Source organism: Notechis scutatus, chromosome 2 (assembly GCF_049901735.1).
Source record: "Notechis scutatus isolate UNSWTSFEM ecotype Mainland chromosome 2, rNotScu1.2, whole genome shotgun sequence".
In the NCBI taxonomy this organism is placed as follows: domain Eukaryota; kingdom Metazoa; phylum Chordata; class Lepidosauria; order Squamata; family Elapidae; genus Notechis; species Notechis scutatus.
Window position 1 is genome coordinate 17,480,514 of NC_142010.1, and position 18,814 is coordinate 17,499,327.

Here is an 18,814-nt window from a genome sequence, read left to right on the forward strand (position 1 = left end):
ATCGCTTCCAAAGAAGATCTGGAAGCAGCGAATGAAAGTGAAAAGGGAAAGTTTTTTTTTTTCACTCTCCTTCCTTATGGTGACAGCAGATGAATGAGAAATTGGAAAAACCTGCTTTGGCATCAGCAGGTAATTAAACTGGAAAATTAAAGCCAAGGGGACAATAAAGATTTCTGAACACTGAAAAAACTTTTTCTTTGCTGTAAGTGGGAAGGGAGAGGAAAAGAATTAAGATTAAGATTTGGCTGGAGGAGACTTCTTCAAATTTAAAAGACTAGAGTTAAATTGTAACAAGACTTCTAAAAGATACATTTTAATTGGAACTTTGTAACTGAATTGCAACCCCAGGAAGAGAAAGTGAAAAAAGGAAAAAAGTGTTAAATGAAACAGCCTGTGTGTATTTGGACTGCTTGCTGTCTTTGGGACTTTTGGAAATTATTATTTGAATAATTAAAAACATTTGGGTTGTTTTAAAAATTTTCTACAATGGCATTACTTGTGCATGACCTGAAAATGGAATTTAAAAAATATAAAGAAGAGGAACAAGAAGGGAAAGGCTCTTTTGGCTCCGTTTTTCATTTTTTAAAAATGGTGATTTCTACCTATGAGAAACTACAAGAACAAGAAGATTGGGATGAAGAAGAAGCCAACTTTAATGAACAAGCAACTTTATCTGGAGAAGAAAGGGGAAAGGGGGGAAAGAGAATGGAGAATTCAAGACTTAAAAAAATAACCAAAAAAGGGAAAAATAAGGTGAAAAGTGGATACAATGTCAGAAAGCAACAGAAAAGAGGAATACAGAAGAGGGTGGAGATCAAGAGACAAGGGGGTAAAAAGGGTAGAGTGGAGAAGCAAGGGAGGAAGGAAGGGAAGAGAAGCTACAAAGGTTTGAAACAAGATGTAAAGAAACAGGATTTATTTAGAGATAATGGGTAAAAATATAACTGAAAAAGAGATTCTGCAAAGGTACATAAAATTGTATTGTTGTATTTGTATTAGAAATACTGTTAGAAAATTGGAACAACATATGATTATAAAATGGGATAAAATATTCAATGTAATTCAGTGAAATTTTCTTATTTTTTGAACAAAATAAATGAAATGAAATATGAGAGAATTGAACTAAGAAGGAATGGGAACATCTCAATTACATAATGTGTTAAAATATAAGTGAAATGGGGTGGAAGTAACTATGTAAAATTTATAAGTGTTCCCATAGAAGCATGATACCTATTTGAGAAGGAATGTGTAAAATGCTCAAGACTTAAATGAATATTAATTTTAATGATAGAGTTTAATTGGTATGGATTGTTGTTTTAATTATATTATATATTTATAATTTTTTCCTATTTTAAAATATAGTGTGTAGCTTTAGAATGTACTAAGCAGAATCCGAATGAAAAATTATGTATTATTTTAAGTGTTAAATTTAGGGGAAAGATATAAAGGCGTCACACTCCAATCAGTGATTACAGGAGAAATTTTGTGTTAATGAGAAAAGATAATAGACAGCTGAAACAGGACAGACAAAGGATATAAGTATAATGATTTAAATTGAGATGAAATAAATAAAATAGAATTAAGAGAGTGAAAAGAGGGGAGAAGCTATATAGAAAATGTAGAATGGTAAATAAGATATGGAATGGTATATAAAAGTGAGCAGGAACTTGAATTTATGTCTGTACAAAAAGATGTAACCCAGGATCAAGCTGCTTTCCAAAAAGATGTTTTATGTTTTTATGTTTTGTGTTTTGTTTGTATATGTTTGTTTTTTAAAAATTAATAAAATTCTTGGGGAAAAAAATTGCCTACATCTATGAAAATAACATTTCGCCAACAGAAGCCTTCAGGAAAGGCCTCTACAGCCGTGAAACGAGCTCCAGATTGTGTGCACTGCCCCTCGCCCTCCGTTTCACTGTCGGAGACCTTCGGAAAGGCTTCTGATGTTGAAATGGAGGCCAGGGGGGCACCACACAAATCAATGCGCAGCTGCAGAGGCCTTTCCTGAAGGCTTCTGACCATGAAAGCCTCTGACCATGGGGAGGGTGACGCGCGCAAGCCAGATATGATAGTCAGCAGGTTCTTACTAGTTTGGAGAACCAGCAAATACCACCTTTAACTGGAGATTTTAGTTTCCTTCCCCTGCCACGCCCACCAAGAATTTGTATCTAGTACTATAAATGTATAGACAGATAAACAGACAGATTTTATGGCTTAAATTGCCCTTTCTGCTTCTCTTAAGTTGACATTCCGGTGTTTTTAATCAATCTGTACTATGCAATTATCTTATGAGTGTGATTGTTTACTGAATTAACATTACTAAATTTTATCTGTTTTGTTTTATGTACCTGAGGAATTAGTTTAATGATATTGAGAAATACCTTAAATAAATAACCACACTTCCTAACATGGGGTGGGGTGAATTTCAATGCCATTTAGATGCTTAGAATGGCATGTTGTCCACATATCAAGGTGCCCAGCTACCAAGTAAGTGAGTACAGGAGTGTCAACTTGTTGTGGTAGGCCAAGTCAGGAAAGAGACAGAGTGAATTATGTTTCAGGAATTCAGGAATAATTTTTAGTGAAACTTGAAAGCCTTTCAGAGTATCCCTTTGCCACCACTTACACCAAGCAGAATCAAGATGGAGTTAGCTTGAGTTTCTTTCTCACATTTTCTTCTTTCCAAGAACTATTTACATAATACATTTACATATTAATTCTTTTATTCCCCCTTCAAGGTTATCTCCATACTCTTCCACTGGGGGAATGCAGAGTGACATATGGTGGAATTTAGCTGATGGACTTCTGTGTTTATTACCTCTATTTCTCAGCAGGAGTCTGAAATATCACTACACTAAAGTTCAAACATTTACTTATTTATTATCTTGGCTTCATTATTATTATTTTTATACAGATGCGGAACTTAGCAGCTTAAAGATGCTGGATTTGTCAGCCAGAGAAGATTGGCTCTCTGTATTCCAGCAGTTCGAGCCCTAGTACCACATGATGGAGTGAGCTTCCATTCTTGACTTCACCTCCTTCCAAGCTAGCGGTTCAATGCAAGTAGATAAATAGGTATCACTTTGATCGAAAGATAAGAACAATCCATGCAGAAGAGACCAACCAGCACTGGACCTGCCCGAATGTAAGGTGAAATCGGTGGTGAAAGGCCATGGATAACACTGATACTTCCAGAACATTGTTAACCATTCTGTGTGTGGAGCTAATTCTCCTCCAGTGATGCACCCAGTGATAGCACATGAGCACGAACCAAATCAGGGGTGTCAAACTGGATGTCTTTGAGGGCTGGATCAGCATTGTAGTTCTCCTCTGTGGGCCGCCCGGGGGAGGGGTTAGATGGGATAGGCACTTTCTGCAGCACCCTGCTGCCCCCCCCGCATCTGGTTTTGATTGGCAGGGTACTGCAGGAGGCCATCCAGGCTTAAAACAGGGTGTGTGTGTGATTCCCTTGTGCCCAGTTTTGTCTGGCAGAGTGCTCCAGGAAGAGCAACCCGCACCCCGTTTTGGTTGCCAGAGGCACCGCGGGCCAGTCCTTTGCGATTTCCAGGGCAGTTCCGCAGGCCAGATTTAAGTACCCCGCAAGCCAGGTGTGGACTGCAGGCCTTGAGTTTGATACCCCTGAACTAAATGAACTAGCAATCTTAGGCAGCCAAATGACATTGTAGACTCCCTAGCTTTCATTGTACAAACATCATACACTAAATAAAATAATAATTATTTTTTATATAAATAACTCAAAGAAGTGAACATATTTAATATTTTGCTTCTCCTTCTATTTTCTCCACCATTACAACCTTGTAAGATGTGTTGGGCTTAGAGGGAGAGACTGGCCCAAAGCCACTCAGCCAGTTCTCCTGCCTAAGGCAGGATTAGAATTCATGGCCTCCCACTTTCTAGCCTGGTGCCTTGGATCACTATTAGACCAAACTGGTTCTCATAATCTGTCTTTGAGCATGGAGAAGACCACAGGTTGAATCAGGAAGAAACATTTTCAAAGCTTCTGCTGGCATGATTGCCAACTTCAAAAGCCGATACAAAAATTTATGCCACCAGATAAAGACTGAATGCACCAATTATCACATTAAACAAGAGGAAAGCCTTCTACGCACCAATTCCACCCGTGCTTTCTACAATTTTGTAAACAACAAATTAAAAGACTCAAGGTCTATCCCACCCCTGAAAGGACCTAATGGTAAAGACTGCAACGATGACACCATTAAAGCCAACCTCTTTAACACATTCTTTGGCTCAGTATTTGTAAACAGCAATGGATCGTGCCCAGTATTTCCTAGTCGAACCACAGACAACTACAATGATCTAATACATATCGATTTTACAGAAGACAATGTTAAAAAAGCACTACGTAATCTAAAACCATCTCTATCTATTGGACCAGACGGAATATGTGCCTACTTCTTTAAAAAGCTATCCACTGCCATAGCCCACAACCTCTAAGCATAATCTTTGAAAAATCTTTCAGGACCAGCTCCTTGCCAAAACTATGGTCACAAGCCACGGTCATCCCCATCTTCAAAAAGGGAGACCCCAGCCTAGTTGAAAATTACAGACCAATCTCTTTATGTTGTGTCACCTGTAAAGTCATGGAATCAATTATTAACCAATCCATTACCCTCCACTTAGAGACAAACAACCTACTCTCTAATAAACAATTTGGTTTCAGAAAAAAAAAACCTATCCTGTAATCTGCAACTCTTACACTGCAAAAACATATGGACTACACAACTCGATCAGGGCAAAGCAATAGACGCAATCTACATAGACTTCTGTAAAGCCTTTGATTCAGTGGAACACGATACACTACTGTTAAAACTAAAATCTTATGGTATCTCTGGACAACTGCATAACTGGATAGAAGCATTCCTGTCAAACAGACAACAAATGGTCAAAATTGGGAGCATCCTATTAAACTCTGTACCTGTCAACAGTGGTGTCCCCCAGGCAGTGTTCTAGGACCAACTCTCTTCATATTTTACATAAATGACCTCTGTGATCACATTAAGAGCAACTGCGTTCTCTTCGCTGATGATGTAAAGCTATTCAACACCACCAACAATACTGCTACCCTTCAAAAAGACCTTAACTATGTATCAGAATGGTCAAACAAATGGCAACTTCAAATCTCAACAAATAAATGCTCTGTCTTACATATTGGCAAAAAAATATATATCAGAAAACAAAATACAGGCTGAATAGTCAAGAACTTGTTGATGATTCAAACTCTGTCAAGGACCTTGGAGTACTCATCTCTAATGATCTAAGTGCTAAAGCCCACTGTAACTACATAGCCAAAAAGGTATTAAGAGTTGTTAATCTAATCCTACGTAGTTTTTTCTCTGGTAATACCACACTACTAACTAGAGCATACAAAACATTTGCTAGACCAATACTTGAATACAGCTCATCAGTCTGGAACCCACATTACATATCTGATATTAATACAGTTGAGAAAGTCCAGAAATATTTCACAAAAAGAGTTCTCCACTCCTCTACTCGTTGCAGAATACCTTATGCCACCAGACTTGAAATTCTAGACCTAGAAAACCTAGAACTATGCCGCCTTCGGTCCGATCTAAATATAGTATATAAAATCATACATTGCAATGTTCTACCTGTCAATGAATACTTCAGCTTCAACCATAACAGTACAAGAACACACAATAGATATAACTCAAGGTAAACTGCACCAAACTTGATTACAGGAAATACGACTTCAGCAACAGAGTGGTCAATGTCTGGAATACTTTACCTGATTCTGTGGTTTCTTCCCCAAACCCCAAAAACCTTAACCTTAGACTTTCTACTATTGACCTCACCCCTTTCCTAAGAGGTCTGTAGGGGACGTGCATAAGTGCACAAATGTGCCTACCATCCCTGTCCTATTATTTCTTTATTATTTTTCTTATATGTATCCATTTCATCTATTCATAACTATGTTTATACTTATATCTTATAATTGCTTGACAAAAATAAATAAATAAAAATATATAAATGATGTCTTCACAGTGCTTGTTATCTGTCAGTTGTGTTATTTCCTAAATTAAATACAAGTGTGTTCTGAAGGAACATTAAGATCATATTTGATGACAAATGAGATTCCTCCCTGTCTCGTCACTATGGGGAGTTGGGAGGCTATATAAATTTGTTTAATAAATAAATAGTGGTGTTGACAGCAGGTGACCAAAGAAATCACTCACTCACATTTTGTTTACTTACTTACTTACTTACTTACTTACTTACTTACTTATTAATTTTTTATGCCACCCATCTCCCTTACAAGGTGATTGCCAGAAATAAAGCACAGGTGAGCACCAGAAAAGAGCACAGGTGAGTGCCAGAGAAGAGCCAAGGAATGGCCATGGAGAAAACACATGCTATAAAGAAGTTCTGGAACTGTATAACAGTGATTGGTCTGGGTGTAAAAAACCATCATCTGTATGGGGCCTTGTGTTGTCAAAGCTTGAGTGGGCAAAATGGAACTTCTCCCTCTGCAAGGGGGAACGTAACCTTGGTGTATTCCACAAAACTTCTCCAGAAACTCCTACTGCATCAGTGGTGGGATTCAAAAAAATTTACTACTGGGTTCTGTGGGCGTGGCTTGGTGGGTGTGGCTTGGTGGGCATGGCAGGGGAAGGATACTGCAAAATCCTCATACCCTCCCCACCCGACTAACCTGCTTTCCAGTTCCGTTCTCCTGTGCAGGGCAATCAAAGAAGACCCAGCCAATCAGCTGGGACCCAGGAGGCAGAGAATAGATGGGGATGGGGCCAGTCAGCGGTGGTATTTGCTGGTTCTCTGAACTACTCAAAATTTCCGCTCCCGGTTCTCCAGAACTGATCAGAACCTGCTGAATACCACCTCTGTACCTCATGTGACTGGCATGGAGACCTTCCTGGTTATGGCAACAGTTGGGACATTTTACAATAGAAAGTGTGACCATCCAAAGTCACTTGTGTACAGAATCAAAGTTCATCTGCAATGTATTTATTGATAACAGGACTTTCAAGATACTGTTTGTAGAACTTTACTAACTTTTCAGATTTAAACTGTTGTTTTCTATATCGCACAGAACTAGTGCTCTTTCGAAAGAGGGCTTTTGAATGTTTGCAAGGGACCTACTGTACGTAACAGCTGACAACATCTGATCTGTGATTGAATGTGAATGTGCATAGTGTTAAATACTGCATTGGAATATGGCATCCAGTTTTGGTTGCCTTGATGTAAAAAAAAAAAAAGCATGTTGAGACTCTAGAAAAATTGCAGAGAAGACTACAGAGAGAAGAGCAATGAAGATGATTAGGGCACTGGAGGGTAAAATACATAAAGAATGGTTGCTGGAATTGGGTATGTCTAGTTTAATTAAAAGAAGGACTAGAGGTGACATGATAGCAGTGTTCCAATATCTCGGGTTGCCATAAAGAAGAGGGAGTCAAACTATTCTCCAAAGTACCTGAGGGCAGGACAAGAAAATAGATGGAAACTAATCTAGGAGAGAAGCAACCTTGAACTTAGAAGAAATTTCCTGACAGTGAGAAAAATTAATCAGTGGAACAACTTGCCTCCAGAAGTTGTGAATGCTCCAATGCTGGAAGTTTTTAAGAAGAAGTTGGACAACCATTTGTCTGAAATGCTATAGGGTTTTCTACCTAAGAAGGGAGTTGGACTAGAAGACCTCAAGGTCCCTTCCAACTCTGTTATTCTATTCTAAACCATCTCTATCCAATCAACCATGCTGTAGGACCCTCCCCTATTTCATTTTACGTACCTATTCTAAAAGAAAGGAAATAAACTCTGACTGTTCTTTGGAAGATACAGATACTGAAGCACAAATACTTTGGCCACCAAATGAGAAGAGAGGACTCATTGGAAAGGACCCTGATGTTGGGAAAGATGGAGAGCAGAAGTAGAAGGGGATGGCAGAGGATGAGATGGTTAGATAATGTCATCAACCAGAGAACATGGGTTTGGGTGAACTCCAGGAGACCAGTGGAGGTTGGTGGGTTGGAAGGAATTGGTGCACTGTGGTCCATGGGGTTGCAGGGGGTTGGACATGACTTAGTGACTGAACAACAACATTTCAAGAGAAAAAGTTAAAGAGCAGATTATCTGAAGAAGCAATCCACCTTTGTTACAAGCCAGATTGCAGAATGTTTCTCTGTAGCAGGACTACCAGAGGTGGTATTCAGGAGTTCTGACCAGTTCTGGAGAACCGGTAGTGGAAATTTTGAGTAGTTCGGAGAACCAGCAAATACCACCTCTGACTGGAGATTTTACAGTATCGTTCCCCTGCCACACCCACCAAGCCACGCCCATAGAATCGTTAGTAAAAAAAAATTGAATCCCACCACTGAGGACTACGTTCTCCAAATTATGTCTCTGATAATTTTCCTGGCCAATGGGAAGAGGCTAGCGATATCATAAAACTTCCCAGGATCATGAAATTTCAGATACTTCCTGAAGAAAAAAGGGGGCACAAATTGCATTCCCCAAGTGGAAAGTTTTGGCCTAACTATTGTGATGAAATAATGTAGGCAGGATTGGTGGGGTTGTTAGGGATACAACACCCTAGCAGAACGTGCAACGACAGTCTAGCAGACAGAGTGTGTGTGTGAGATAAAGCGTTGTTGTAGCTTTCACTCAGTAAGACAGATACACTGTGCAGTTAAATAGTTTTTATTCCAGCAAGAGTTATAGCATAGTCAAAGCAGTCCATATGTCATACACTAAGTTCAGACAGTCCGAGGGTTATTTAGTTTGCAAAGTCCAGTGTAGAAAATAGAGGTCGTTCAACTCACAAACAATCAGTCCAGTGATGTATCTCTTTTGCAGTCAGAGATATGAAGCAAAATCAAACCTTCTTTTCTTCTCTCAGCAAACGCACGCAGTAATCACCATCAATCCTTCTCTGTCAGCATTCCAGTAAAAGCCGGGGAACAGTGAGCTCTCTTGCTCCCTCTTATGGCGATTTACAACCGCACCCAAAATACTTAGCTTACAGTTTAAAGTGACACACACATTTAAACTAACTAACATATATTATATTTAGCCAAACTAAGTTAGGTAACCAATGTTATCCCTAACAGGGGTCACAGGCTGTTTGTGGAATAGAGCCTCTGAGTTTAATCCTAGTGTCAGGGTTCCAATAAACACCCCCAATGGAATCAAAACTTCAAGGCAGGCGTTTTCCTCAAAGTATCGATTTATTAGGCATGTCATATTGGCAGTCTGGGGAAAACCAAATCTAAACCCCCCATGGGATTCCCCTTAGTTAAAAGTAAAGTTTTCTTTCCCCTGCTTATGCAGTCCATCACGTGGCCCAATCCGGTCACAGTCCAAGGGTCAGCTGGCCTCAGATCCCATATCCTTGTACCTGGTGGGAACGTCCTTGGTTCTCAGAGGAAAGAATTTTATTTTGGCTACAATCCCCCAGCTATCTCTACCTTTACATGTTCACTGTGGCAGCCCTGAAGGTGCCAGGGGAAAATGGCTTCAGGGCTGACACTCACCTCACATAATAATAGGAAAAATTAACTGGTATTTTTTTTTTAAAAAAACAATCTTTTACTGGTTTTTAGAAGCCAATATGTGTTTCATTAATTAGAGAAAGGCTTTCCACTGTGTCAATCATGTCAAGCTATGGAATATCCTTAGGAAAAAAATGGGAACTCAGACCATCTCACTGTCTCTGTCATGCCCCCGGTGGAGACTGACTCTGAGGGAGAGGAGGAACAGCCAACAGGGAGTGGAAGGGTGGCTCCAGAGGTTGTAGAAGAGGCTGGGAAAGGGCAGAGGCCAGCTGAGCAGGCAGAGGAGGACCCAGGCCCATCCCATCTCCATCCTAGGACACACAGGGAGGAGAGGATAAGGGAAAGATGTGGTCTATACAGGAGGAGAGAGCCTTGATCCTCTTCATGGGATGCAGGTGTGAGAGCTGCACAAGAGTTTGGACCTGCGTGCTAGCAAACACTGGAAACAGTGTTTTATTCCTGGATGAGGTTTATCTTGATTGGCATTCTTCCAATGGACTATATCTGGTTATCTTCTTGAAGTTTGTAATTAATTATCCTGGTCTGTCGTGGAAATTTCTGGTTTGTTTTTGGTTTTTTATTGCTTCATTATCTGCTCTTTGAGTTGGACTGTATTTCTTTTGTTTGGAATGTTATTTTGGAAAGAGTTTAATCTCCAACTGTGAACAATTGAACAGTGAAGCCAAGTTGAAGGCATTAAAGAACATTTATTTACGTTTTGGTTTTTGTTACATTTGTGGGACATTCTGGGTCATCACAGTCTTCACGCAAAATCTGCACACAGATTGGGAAACCACAATGACAGATATGGTGAAACAGACTGGCCACAAGTTGCCAAAGGGATGTGCCAAGGCTGTACAATCTCCTCTTATGTATTTAAGCCACATGCTGAATATATATTAACAAAAGCTGGCTCGGAAGATGATAAGCATGTATTTAAAACTGGAGGAAGAAACATCAATAACTTGTGCTATGCTGATAACATCACTCTAAAGCTGAAAGTGCAGAATCAGCATAGTCTAGTAATAAAAGTTTGTAACATGGTGAAGAAATGGGACTAAGATAAATAGAAAGAGGAGTAAACTAATGACAACAGATGTAGCAAAAGGTACAGCCTTAGCAACCACGCTGAAAATGATTGAAGTGATAAATAAATTCTGCTTTTTGCAATCAACTATCAACAGAAAAGGAAGATGAAGCGACAGAGGAGGAAACAATTAATAAAACAATGGAATGTGCGGAAATGAGTAGATTGACAATGGCAATTAGAGAACAGGAAGAAAAACATTATTATAAGATTTGGAATTTATTCTATGAATGGCTAGATAGAAGAGTAAGAAACTGAAACATGTTATTTATAATAGTGATAACATACTGTATTATAACTGATTTGGATTGAATAAGAGAATGAATATAACTTAGGTAAGGTTGGAATATATTTTTGAAAGATAATAATTACAATGTTAATGATAATATAACAATTGACCAATGTGATACAAAATATCGATTAGAATGTTTATAAATATAAACAAGAAATGTATGATAATATTATTATGTACTGAACCGACACACTGTAGAACTGAAAGATGGCCTTATTTGTTGTTTTTTTGTTATAAAAAAAAAAGAAAGAAAAGGAAGATGAAGCGAAGAAGCATGTCATAAACTCATGCCATAAATTAGTTCTTGGTAGACCAGCCATGAAGGTCTTATGTACTGCGATATGTCAGATCATGGATCTGTGACACTCTATGGAAGTGAAAGTTGGACTTTGAAGATTCAGGATCACAAGAGCACTGACACTTTCTGCTTTGGTGGAGAAGTCTCCTCAGAATAAGTTTGTTCCATTTAAACAGATTAATAGAATTGGAAGGAACCTTGTAAGTCATCTAGTTTGGCCGGAAGAATCAGATAGTATACTGCAGGACCGATTTCAGCACACGGACTGGAGTATGTTTGCCTTTCAAGCTACCTCAGACTCTCACACGGACATTGATAAATATACCTCCTCCGTTTTGGATCATATTAACTTCACGATCAACAGTGTCACAACTGAAAAACAGATCATCATATATCCTAATCAGAAGCCATGGATGAATAGGGAGGTCCTTCTCTTGCTTAAGGCTCGAGACGTTGCCTTCAGATCCAGTGACAGACAGGCCTATAGTGCATCTAGGGCCAATTTGAGAAGGGGTATTAAGAAAGCAATGTGTAACTATAAGCTAAGTATTGAGGATCATTTTGCTAACTCCAATCCTCGACGCATGTGGCAGGGCATCCAGAATATTACCGACTACAAGCCTGCCCATTTTACTCCCTCATTTGCGAATGTCTCGTTTCTTGATGAGCTAAATGATTTTTATGCTAGCTTTGAACGAGACAACCAGGAGATAGTCACCACGATCAGACCCTCTGTAAACTTACATGCCCTCACACTCTCTACCACTGAAGTCTGCGCTGTTCTGAGCTGGATCAACACTCGTAAAGCTGCGGGCCCCAATGGCATTTCAGGACGTGTACTTAGGGCTTGTGCTGAACAGTTGTCTGTGGTTTTCACTGACATTTTCAATCTGTCTCTTTCCCAAGCAACTGTACCAACTTGCTTCAAGACCACTTCCATCATGCCAGTACCTAAACACTCCAAGCCAGAGTGTCTAAACAGCTACCGCCCTATAGCACTTACACCTACAGTCATGAAATGCTTCGAGTGGCTAGTCCTGGCACATCTCAAAACTTGCCTCCCAACTACACTGGACCCTTACCAATTTGCCTACAGCAAGAACAGGAGTACCGAGCTGTTTCCATAGCATTACACACCATTTTAACACACCTGGACAATAAGAATACCCATGCTAGTATGCTGTTTATTGACTTCAGTTCAGCATTTAATACAGTCATTCCCTCCAGGCTGATCACTAAACTTGTTGACCTTGGTATTAACACTACTCTTAGTAATTGGATATTGGACTTTTTGACAACATGTCAGGTTGAATAACTCTACTTCATCTACTATCACACTGAGTACTGGCGTACCCCAAGGCTGTGTGCTGAGCCCCTTCCTGTTCTCTCTCTTCACTTATGACTGCAGGCCTGTGTATGGCTCTAACACCATTATCAAGTTCACAAACGATACTACGGTGATCGGACTCATCAACGATGATGACAATTCAGAGTACAGGGAGGAGGTGCAGTGCCTAGCTATGTGGTGACTGACAATAACTTATTACTCAATACTATCAAGACCAAAGAGCTCATTGTGGACTTCAGGAAAAAGAATGGTCACACACACTCTCCTATATACATCAATGGGGATGGTAGTAGCATGGGGGTCATGGTGCATGTGCGAGGATGGGGGGAGCACAGGGAGGAGTGCGACACGCCCTCCTGTGTTCCCCATTTTGGGCCTAGTAGGCCTCCCTGCAGTCTCCTGGGAACAAAAACGGGCCACAGGGGGACCGGGGGTGGGTGGCGGGGTGCGGGGGTGGGTGTCCCATGCGCATGCGCAGGGGGAGCTGAGGGCTCATACACATCCTCGGGGGTGAGGCAAGCGGGAGGGAGGTCATACACGCATTGCATTATGGGTGCAGGCACATGCACTTTCGGCACCCAATGACAAAAGGGTTAGCCATCACTACCCTACACCATTTCTGACCGATAGCAGTCCAGTCTCTTCTTGAAAGCTTCCAGTGATGAAATACCATGAGAAAACAAAGAAATACATCATTTGAAAGATCAATACTGAGTTTTCAGTTAAGGCACAAAATGGCCAGGTTTAAATTATCCTACTTTGGACACGTTATGCAAAGACTTGGGTCTCTGGAAAAATCTACGATGCTAGGAAAAGTGAAAGCAAAGAGATGGCAATGGTGGAAGACACAAGATATAGTGGAGGCATCACTAGAAGACCTGAAGGAATAGGTTGGAGAAAGACTGTCACAAAAGAAAATCCATGTGGTTCCTAAGAGTTGACACCAACGTGATGGTGCATATGGATAATATTCCTTGAATATACAACCATTTGTTTAGTAACCATTCAAAGTTACAACGGCAGTGAAAAAAGTGACTTATGGCCATTTTTCACACTTAAGACCATTGCAGCATTCCTGTTGGTCACGTGATCAAAATTCGGACGCTTGGCAACTGGCATGTATTTATGACAGTTGCAATGTCCCGGGGTCACGTGATCAACTATTGTGACCTGTCTAATAAGCAAAGTCAATGGGGAAGCCAGATTCACTTTACAGTTGAATTTGTAAAATGAATTTGAGTTCCCCCTTGACTTTACAAACTTAACAACTGCAAAATTCACTGAACAATTATTTTGTCTAGCAACATACATTTTGGGCTCAGTTGAGGACTACCTGTAATAATCAAACAAGAAGCTCTAATTACAAATGATTTGAGCAGTCTACAGTTTCTATTAATTGGGTTGCAAACAATGCAATAAAAAGAAATAATGCTATACAAACAACACATACAGCATTGGGAAATTCATCCATATAACCAAAAGACAAAACCAATTTCCCATGCTAGATGGAACACATCAGGATTACAGGATTCCAACTACGTATGACTGTGAAGAAGGACTGTATATGAAGTCCTATTTATTGCAACTTCTTGGGTGCAAAAAGAAAAGAAAAGCTTCTAAAAAATGAATGGATAAACTCATTTTTTTTAAATTGGTGTAAGGCAATCTTGCAGATCTTTAGTAATATATGTTGGAGCAGCTTAAACAGTGACGCCTGGTTGGAAAGTTGTGTAACAGCACTCATTCTATCCACCCCTTAATTATCCTCAGTGAAAACTTGGGAGGTATGAGGAAACCCATATTCTTTTGCAAGTTTTTGAATAATGTATGTGGTTATTCAGCCCAACCTAGTCAGTATTTGGTTGCTATGGGTGACTAAAATCTCAGAGGCTTTGTGCATGTCCTAGGAAACAGACCAGAAAGAAGTTCTGAGATCAGTTGTAACTGCTTCTCCTTGCCCAGTTTGAGTGATTAAGCTAGGACTGTTGAAGGATGAAGCTCATCAACTGGATGATGGATAACTAAAACCATATATAAAACTATATGTACAAAAGGGTAATCTTACAAAAAAAAAAATCTTCAGTTAAAAAAACCAGGTAAAATTAAAACATTGACCAAAATTCTACACACACACAACAGCAGGCATGTAAAACAATCACAAATTAATTTGTTATTTTTGTTGGTCGTGAAGTCATGTCCGACCCATCGCAACACCATGGACAACGTTTCTCCAGGCCTTCCTGTCCTCTACCATCCTCCAGAGTCCATTTAAGCTCATGCCTACTGTTTCAGTGACTCCATCCAGCCTCCTCATTCTCTGTCGTCCCCTTCTTCTATTGCCCTCAATCGTTCCCAGCATTAAGCTCTTCTCCAGTGAGTCCTTCCTTCTCATGAGGTAGCCAAAGTATCTGAGAATCATCTTCAGGATCTGGCCTTCTAAAGAGCAGTCAGGGTTGGTCTTCTCAAATTAATATCCCATGAAATTAGAGACTCTATTTAAATCTATGAATTAATCCTTTCTCCCACCCTTCTACAGATAGAGGGATATATGGAGAGAGCCAGTTTGGTCTAGCGGTTAAAGTACTAGGTTAGAAGAGACTGTGAGTTCTAGTCCTGGCTTAACCATGAAAGCCAGATGGGTGACTTTGAGCCAGTCACTCTCCCTCAGCCCAACTCACCTCACAGAGTTGTTGTTGAGGAGGAAGGAGTGCTGGATAGCTTCTCCACATTGAGTTATTTGCAAAAAAAGTGTGATTCAAACAAACAAACAAATAAAAAATAAGTAAGTAAATAAATATAAATAAGTGTAAATAATGAAAAAGATTAATTTTATTTGATACCAAAGGAAAGTTATATGGATTTTTTTTTAAAAAACAACATGACACATCTTAGTCCCAAAGGTGCTTTTTTTCAGGAGGCATCTGGACTTTCTTGTTTTTTCTTTTGAAGAAGAAGCTGAAGAAGCTTCTTGAATGAGAAGCAAAACACCTTCAAAAGAAAAAAACAAGAAAGTCCAGTTGCCTCCTGAAAAAAGCATCTTTGGGACAACCATGACCTGGATGACTGAGAATCTCTACAAACACATCTTAGCTTTAATTTTTTTTATTCTTCATTTCACGGTATTGTCACTATTATTTCCCTTCGTGAGGATATTGTATTTTTTCTGTATTTCACTTTTATGAATAATGATGTTTTGTTTTTGTTTTAAATGTACTTCTGCATTTTGAAACAACTGGTGCTTTTGAGTCATTTTCAAGCTCTGTATTCTTTGTAGACCTGTCTTGTAGGAAGGATCTTTCAAACAGAAATTAGAAAACTGTTTACTCAGAAATTGCAGGACATCAATGCTGCGATGATCATCACCAACCACAAAAGCTGAGAAAGAAAGGAGCCGAGTCTTGTCAAGAGCTGGTCTGAATTATACAAGTTGTTTATCCTGGGAAATGGATTGGTGTGAAAGAATGCAACAAGGCAAGGCTTACCTCTTCTGGATACGCCCATAAGTGAAAGCAAATGTTCCTCTCGTTTTGTGAAATTAAGGGAGGGAATTAATTACCAAGCACCCTGATATTCTCTCACCAAAGAAGAATGTTTCCCTCTTTTATTAGGGACCAAGTTTTTCCATAATAGAACAGGAGATGGGTAACCTTGGGTGGCCAAAGACCATGCTTGAGATGTTTGATAATGGAAGGCCAGCAAAAATGGATATAACAGAGCAAGGTTTATAAGTAAAAAAGATAAAGTAGAGTAGAGTAGAGTAGAGTAGAGTAGAGTAGAGTAGAGTAGAGTAACAGAGTTGGAAGGGACCTTAGAGGTTTTCTAGTCCAACCCCCTGTTCAGACAGGAAACCCTATATCATTTCAGACAAATCGTTGTTCAATCTCTTCTTAAATCCTTCCAGTGTTGGGGCATTCATAACTTCTGGAGGCAAGTTGTTCCATTGGTTAATTGTTCTAACTGATAGGAAATTTCTCCTTAGTTCTAGGTTGCTTGACTCCATCTTCTTTGTGGAAGCCCCTCAAATATTGGAACACTGCTATCATGTCTCCCCTAGTCCTTCTTTTCATTAAACTAGACATAGCCAATTCCAACAACCATTCTCTATATATATTTAGCCTCCAGTCCCCTAATCAACTTGGTTTCTCTTCTCTGCATTCTTTCTAGAGTCTCAACATCTTTTTTACATCATGGTGACCACAATCAAATGCAGTATTCCAAGTGTGGCCTTACCAAGGCATTGTAAAGTGGTATTAACACTTCACATGATCTTGATTCTATCCCTCTGTTTATGCGCCCTAGAACTGTGTTGGCTTTTTTGACAGTTGGAACACTGCTGGCTCATATTTAAGTGATTGTCCATTAGGACTCCAAGATCTCTCTCACAGTTACTCCTGTTGAGCAAGGTATCACCTATATTCATCTATGGCACGCGTGCCAGAAGTGGCACGCAAAGCCATTTGTCCAGGCATGCCAGCTGTTGCCTGTTGCTCTTCCAGGAACCTGTTGCTCTTCCAGGTTCCAGTGTGGCAGCCAGCTGGTCTTCACATGCTTGGGAGCATCAGAAACTGGAAGAGCAACTCCCTGGCATGCATGTGTGTGCCAGGAAGCTGAGCTTCTGGTTTCCAGTGCACGTATGTGTGCTGGCCAGCTGGTTTTCGTGCATGCTCCTGTTTCAGCACTCTGTGCCGAAAAGGTTCGCCAACACTGACCTATACCGTACCTGTGTATTTGGTTTTTCTTGCCTAAATGTAGAACCTTGCTTTCTTCACCATTGAATTTCATTTTGTTAGATAGTGCCCAATGTTTCAGTCTGTCAACATAAATAGATACCAGTTTGGTGGGAACACAATAGGATTCTGTGAAGGTTTTATAAGGGAAGGGGCAATTTGTGGAGGAGGCAGATCATTTTTTTTTAACATGATGATATTCAATTTGCAATTATTTTCATATATTTACAATTTCACGATGTCACTGTTGGTTATTAGCACTCATCTTAATAGGAGGGATATTGATGCTCCCCTCAAAAAAAAAAAAAGCATCTTTACATGGCGAGGCATTTACGTGGCAAGGCTAGCTAAGACAGTGAGAATGTTTCTTTGAAAAGGAAAAAGGGTCAAAAATAACTAAATACAAATGAACAAATACAGTAATAACAAGAAGAAAAGTATAGTGTAAAATATTTAAGGAGTAATAAGTGGTGTGGGGGGGGGGCAAGGGGAAAAGAAGGGGGGAGAAGAAAGGGGATTTATTAGATTGTTTTTTCCTCTAACGTTTTTCTTTAAGTTATTTGCTTGCTTGTTTTGCACTTTTTTAAAGCTTCCATTTAAAAACATTTTATAATCGTATTTTCCTTTGAGCCATATTTTCCTCTAGTGTATTTTAGGTATGTCTATGTATTATTTTTCTTTATCCTTTTTTACCTATCTATTAAAAAGTAAAATCATTAGCTGATTCTGTCTGTCTGCCTGCCTGCCTGCCTACCTACCTACCTACCTACCTATCTATCTATCTATCTATCTATCTATCTATCTATCTATCTATCTATCTATCTATCTATCATCTCTTTCATCTATCTATCGATCTATTGATCTATTATCTGTCTATCTCTATCTATCCATCTCTATTTATTATCTATCTATCTATCTATCTATCTATCTATCTATCTATCTACCTATCTATCAATCATCTATATCTACCTCCTACCTACCTACTACTTATCTATCTATCTATCTATCTATCTATCTATCTATCTATCTATCTATCATCTATATCTACCTCCTACCTACTACTTATCTATCTATCTATCTATCTATCTATCTATCCTACCTACCTACCTACCTACCTACCTACCTACCTACTTATCTATCATCTATCTATCTACTTATCTATTATCTATCATTTGCCTGCCTGCCTGCCTGCCTGTCTGTTTCTATCTATCTGTCTGTCTGTCTATCTATCTATCTATCTATCTATCTATCTATCTATCATCTATCTACCTATCTTGTCTCTCAGAACTGAATTCAATTGTGACAGAGCTTCAGATTGCCTAGTAGTAGGAAGCACAAATTGCTGGCTGAAAGTTTTGCTCTTCTTAGACAAGCCAGAAACCATGTTACTGAGCTTTTTCTTCCTCTTTAAAGTTTCCCCAAGACGGGCACTCAAAGTAAACTGCCTGGCAACATTTCTGATAGTTCCTGTCCTATGTCTAGAAAGAATAGCTCCT

General features: G+C 39.5%; 1 long non-coding RNA gene across 1 annotated transcript in view; it reads left to right on the top strand.

The window, feature by feature from the left end:
• Window positions 1-8,698: 8,698 nt before the first annotated feature.
• The window catches only part of LOC148131849 (uncharacterized), a 387,282-nt gene continuing 377,166 nt past the window's right edge, over window positions 8,699-18,814 (top strand). Inside the window, exon 1 of the long non-coding RNA XR_015747430.1 lies at window positions 8,699-8,766. This is a non-coding gene — a long non-coding RNA (uncharacterized LOC148131849). The remainder of the gene's footprint in view (window positions 8,767-18,814) is intronic.